The sequence below is a fragment of the Gambusia affinis genome, linkage group LG02 (genome assembly GCF_019740435.1).
Source record: "Gambusia affinis linkage group LG02, SWU_Gaff_1.0, whole genome shotgun sequence".
Lineage (NCBI taxonomy): Eukaryota > Metazoa > Chordata > Actinopteri > Cyprinodontiformes > Poeciliidae > Gambusia > Gambusia affinis.
The window spans coordinates 2,812,083-2,817,850 of record NC_057869.1 but is presented as its reverse complement, the minus strand read 5'-3'; the positions used below and the strand labels follow the sequence as shown (position 1 = coordinate 2,817,850).

The 5,768-nt window shown below is 38.4% G+C and overlaps 1 long non-coding RNA gene across 1 annotated transcript; it reads right to left on the bottom strand.

The window, feature by feature from the left end:
- Nucleotides 1-3,489: 3,489 nt before the first annotated feature.
- On the bottom strand, nt 3,490-4,735 carry LOC122845059. The gene is made up of 3 exons (XR_006372971.1): nt 4,311-4,735; nt 4,149-4,229; nt 3,490-3,670 (listed from the first exon to the last, which is right to left on the bottom strand). It is a non-coding gene; the product is annotated as an uncharacterized LOC122845059 (long non-coding RNA).
- Between the last annotated feature and the right edge of the window lie 1,033 nt (nt 4,736-5,768).

The following is a 5,768-nucleotide window of genomic DNA, read 5'->3' as shown; positions in this document are numbered from 1 at the left end:
GGAAGAAACTCCATCACTTTGTCTGTCAAGGACAGGTGCATAAAAACCGACAGGATTTCCAGCTGAACCTGCATCAACCTGCGTTAATGGAATTATAGTTACAAGGGAGACAAATAAAACCTACAAAGTGGGTAAAAAAAAAGAAAACCCTTTGAAAGTCACGTTGAAAACATGTTGGAAAGTGACTCTCAGCACAGGGCCGAATTCGTCACCCATCTCCGTGGATGAGCCACATAATCTGCTTTTAATTGACACATCCAGTTTTTAAAATGTATAATCTGTGACAAACAGCAGATTGCATGTTCCACAGAAACAATTTCCATTTCTGTCGGCTTCTTATTGTCACTCACTGCTCACATGAGTCACGGATCGACTCCGCTGCAGAACCAGGGAGTCTGGTTTTCAGGTCACTGATTTAAAGTCCAACATAGTCCGTGAGCAAAAACAAATGCAGAAATATTTCCAAGAAATGTCTCCGTTCCAAGCAGTAGATGTAGAGCTGGGCAGTTTGGCTTAAATATACTTTTTTTTTCTAATCCCAGGTCATTTTTCTGATACCAATCAATATTTTTCTTAAGAAGAAAGAAATTACAAATGGCAAAATATTTTCAAAAATTTGCTTTTACCTCTTTGAGTTTTATAATGCAAATATTTTTAATTGCTAGAATATAGTTATAATGTTAGCAGAGTAAAAACACAATTCTACCAGAAAAAAACATTTTAAAATGACAAGAAAATCATTTTAATTGGAAAAAACTTCAGAGAGTTTTGGAGATGTGTGATTTTCTTCCAAATAAACTCAGTCGTTTGCAATTCCATGTTGATGTATAAAAGATGAAATATTTCCTTAGGAATGAAACTGATGCCAAACTTTAACTTCACAAAATAGTAAATGTTCTTGTTTTAATTCATTTGTACTATTTGTGAAGGAGTTGGAATAAAATTATTACCTCATTCTCCTAATATTACCACTTTATTCTGGTAATAATTACATTTTATTCTCCTATTGTTATGACTGTGTTCTCATAATTAAGAACTAAGTCTAAATAAATAAAAGCTGTAAAACATGCTTGTCAAACAAGATGGCCGCCTGGGGAGCACTGAAAAAAATTCATTATTTTAATCAATAAAATCAGTTAGTGACTCAGCACTACAGAGAGGCAGGAAAGTTAATAAAATAATAAATGTGTTGTTGGACTGAATGGAAAAAAAAACATTTGAAACTGAGTCAAATTAATCACTGTTGAAGCATTACAGTAAAAAATTTTCACATAAATCTCTATTATCCTCAGACCTTAATTTTTTAATTTATGAATACAAAACTTCCTAGTGAATGCACAGAATATAGTTTTACACTCTGTTTCTAATTAATCTACATAATTAAAAACACGAAAGAAACAACAAAGAGATGAAGGAACGGACAGAACCACAGACAAATGGACGGATGTGTGTTCAAAGCAGATGGACGTCCAAATGAACAAAGAAAGAAACAAATGAACAGAAAAACAAATGGTTGGATAAATGAACAAATGGAAAGAAGAATAAATGAATGATCCAACAAATGGAAGAACGGCCAACCAACAGGCAGACAGACAGACAGATGAACGACTGGATGGTGAAACAAACCAAGACAAGCAGACCAACCATCAGCTGGTCAGATGAACAAATAAAAGGAGGAATGAAAGACTGAATGAAAGGAGAAACAGATGAACGAACAAACGAACATATGTAAGGATAATTCTGTAAGTACCGTATTTTTCAGACTATAAGCCGTTACTTTTTTCCCACGGTTTGAATAATGTGGCTTGTAGCCCTGTGCAGCTTTTCTGTTGATTTTTCTTCAACCACCAGGGGGAGCTCTTTAGCAGGAAGTAAATCATTGGAAGTCAAAATTGGAAATCAAAGAAGAAAGTGCTAATTTTAATTTAGAACAAGCCCATGCTAGCAGCAGGCATGACGGAGAAACGTTTTCAAACTCATATGATGTAGCTGTTAAGTTGAGGGCTGTCGATCTGGCAGTACAGGAGGGACACAGAGCCGCTGCACGTAAACTCAGCGTGAACAAAACCAGGGTTCGGTGTTGGAGACGGAGAGCTGCACCTTAATAAATCCAGCAGATTTATTAAAGACGTAGCCCTCTGCTGCGTCCTTATGGAAAACCGAGAGCGGCGGAGATACCAGCAGTTTATGTTTCCAGCTTTTTTTTTTTAAATATGTAGGTGCGGCTTATAGGATGGTGCGCTCTATAGTCCGGGAAATACAGTAGCTGGAAGATGAACAGAAAAATAGACAAAGGAATGAAAAGCAATCAACTAATTTAAAGATGTATGAACAATTTAACGAGTCAGTACCGTGTAAAATCCTTTATCAAAAACATATCTGGAGTCTTGTTTTGATTCTTTCATGTTTGAGAAATCCTTTATCTCCATGGCAACCATTCAGCTGTGCAAGACGCCTGGGTGGGTCTCACCCTGCCTTCCAGGAGCTAGATCCGGTTTTCCAAGCTGCCGCCTCACAGAGCAGCCATCCCTCTCTGACTGCCACACTGAGCTCCTTCAGACTAGCCAGCAGCAATTAGCAAACACCTGGTGCTCATTAGGTGAGCTGCTTCTCAGAGCAACGCTGGTAAAAACGTTGTTAAAGGGTTAAAGGAGGAGCCATGTTGTGATGACATCCTGAAGGCTAAGTTTCAGAAAGAACTGGAGTTTCTTAAAGAGACAAAGGCCCAATTTAAAGGCGTTAAATTATAAAGCCTATTTTTTAAGGCATGTTTGATATAATATTTTATGACAACATAGTTACTTGATTGTGCTATAAAATGCCACTACCTGGAAAACACAGGATACGGCTGCTTTTTTCTGAATTTAGAAGCAAAAAGTTCAAATGTTGTTAAAGTTTTCTTAAGCCTGATGATTTAAGTCATCAGGCTTTTAAGTGTCATCATCTCTGCAATAGAAATGAATCAATTCCACTCTTATAAATAAAACAGTAATAATTCCTAATTAAAGTAGATCTAAGGGAAACGTTATGAGCCAAGAACAGAAACCTGAGGAACTCCACGAGAAAAAAGAAAAACAGTTTTGAAGAAGCTTAAACGAGTCGGTAAAACTGAAACCAATCTGATGATTCGCCTTTAGCCTTTATTGGCTTCAGTGAATTACAGGTTTTTACAAACTGAAGTCACTCTGAGGAAACATACTGACTGATCATTAGCAGTGTGTGTTAAAATTCAAAAACCTGAATAATACATAATTATGATTATTTTAAAATGGTTGGGTTTCAAAGAAACAATTATGTTGTTTTCTATTGGAAAGTTTCCTTGAATTTAAAAGAAGCAACAAAAAGATTTTTTGTGTCATTTCTGCAAGGAAACTCAATGCACTGTGTAACAGTTATGGGCTAGGCAGCTAACTGCGGCTACAGAAGCAGCATCAGAAGAGTGTTCTTTTAGGAGCCCGAGGTGTGGAGAAAACAGGAGGCAGTGTTTTTAGTTTTGGTGAATATATATTAAGTGATTTGAATAAAACAACAATTACAACAACACAATGAGACAAGACAATTGACCCAGAATAAATTGATTGCAAAATCATTAAGTTCAGAGTTCTTTTCCTTAGCTCGCCATCTTCAAATCCTGATGAGGATCTGATCCAACCGGAAAAAAAAACCCGACCTAAAAGGTCAGAAAATCCATTAAGCATTTTATCAAAATAACAATTATGTACAAACATAATACCAAAAAAAATAATTCAATTTAAACATTTAGTTTGTGCAAATTAAACGTAACAATTAGATTTCTAATAATTAGACAAACATTTCAATAATTAGGTTAAATTAACCATAATTTAAATAAAGTAAAACAAAAAATATCAATCATGATTCAAGTTAATCAATTCAAAGTTAAAGTCAAAGTCAAAATCAAAGTCAAAGTGCACTTCCAAAATATCAATCAAGGAAAATAATAAATTACTTCTCAAATACTCAAGCAGAGTGAGGGAAAGAAAAAACATAAGTAAATACCTAAGTTTATTACGCAATATCATATTTAAGTGTAGCTACATTCTGTTCTGATAAATTTTATTTTAAAACTTCATTGCCTCAGCATCAATATAAACGTGTCAGAACATACACAAAATTCAGCAACAGATTACCTTATCAAGAGAGTGGGCACGCCCAGCCACAATCAGCTGTGCCAGAACCCCGGCGACATCCAGGTAACACCGCCAATAATTCTAATAAAACAACGCTCCAATGAGCAATCAAACCAAAGTTTCACATGTAAAAGCAACACTGCTTTCAGATAATAAACTCACCAGGCAATCAAATCAGTGGGCTTAAAGATTTTGATGACTCCGTGAAGAAGACGCCAAACAACAAGCCACAACCACAGTGGAAACAGGTGAGGATCTTTAAACTGCGCGCTGGAGGCGTGGCTTTAAATAAGCTAGCGGAGTTTGGGGCAAACAGGAAGTGGGCCCGCAAAAATAAAAGTCCATTACTAATTGCAGGTTACAGGTTCCCCCCCTAAACTCATGTGCGGCCTCGTACATGCAACCGGCTGGTGACACACCACACTGTCACATGATGTAGAGGTCACAGAGGTTTCATCCAGTTCCAGAGCAGATGTAAAGACTGTACTGAGTCCTTGAAACAGGGTTTGGATGCTCTGCAGAAGTGGATGCCCAAGTGTTGAATACTGCAGACGAGTTGGTGGGTGACGTGTTCTGGTAGAGCGTCTGGCAGATGGTTCAGCATCTGGGCTGGAGAGTTTTACAGCAGAAGAATCACTTAACATGCTGGATTGTCCTGGATAGGATGCAGATTCTGGGTGAGGAGAGACAGGTCCTGATTGAGAGGAGGAGTTGTCCCCAAGAGGCTCTGAGTCAGCAGAATCTGTTTCATCTTCAGCCGTTCGTTCCAGGTCGAGTTCAGCAATAGGTTCAGGTCCAGACTCCCCTTCCGTTTCCTCACCAACCTTCTCTTCTAAAGAACTCTGGGGATGCTGGCCAGGCAAATCCACAGGTATAGGAGCGATGGTAGATGCAGGAGCAGGTAAGTCAACCTCAGTTGTAACTCTGGTGACATAGGAGCTGGAGTAATCAGATAAATCAGGTAAGAACAGTTCTTCATTTTCAGGGTCTAAAAGATCTACATTTTCTGAAGTCACGGGTGCAATCGCTGTTTTCTTCCTCTGTTCTGATTTAGAGGCTGGGGACAGGTAGCCACAAGGCAACAGCAGATCACGGTGGAGAGTCCTGATGGGACGATCTTTGCCTTCTGGTTTAACGGTGTATACTGGAAGAGTGCCGGCTTTCTTCTGAATAATATACACGTCTGATTCCCACCGGTCTGCGAGCTTGTGCTTGCCTCGTAGTTTGACGTTTCTAACCAGAACTCTATCTCCAACTGAGAGTTCTGCAGCTGTGACTTGCTTGTCAAATCTGAGTTTGTTCTTCCACATGACTTTCTCAGAGTTTTCAGTTGCAATTTTATAACTTTCTTTGAGGTGTGACTTGAGCTTTTCAACATACTGTGAATGAGATGTAGATGGCTTTTCAGACACAGGCAGTCCAAAAGCTAAGTCAACAGGAAGGCGGGGTTGCCGACCAAACATCAGTTCATATGGGGAGTATCCAGTGACATCATTTCGGGTACAGTTGTAAGCGTGTACCAATGGCTTCACAAAATCTTTCCAGTGAGTTTTATCTTCTTCTTGCAGAGTACCTAACATGTTTAAAAGGGTTCGGTTGAATCGCTCCACAGGATTTCCA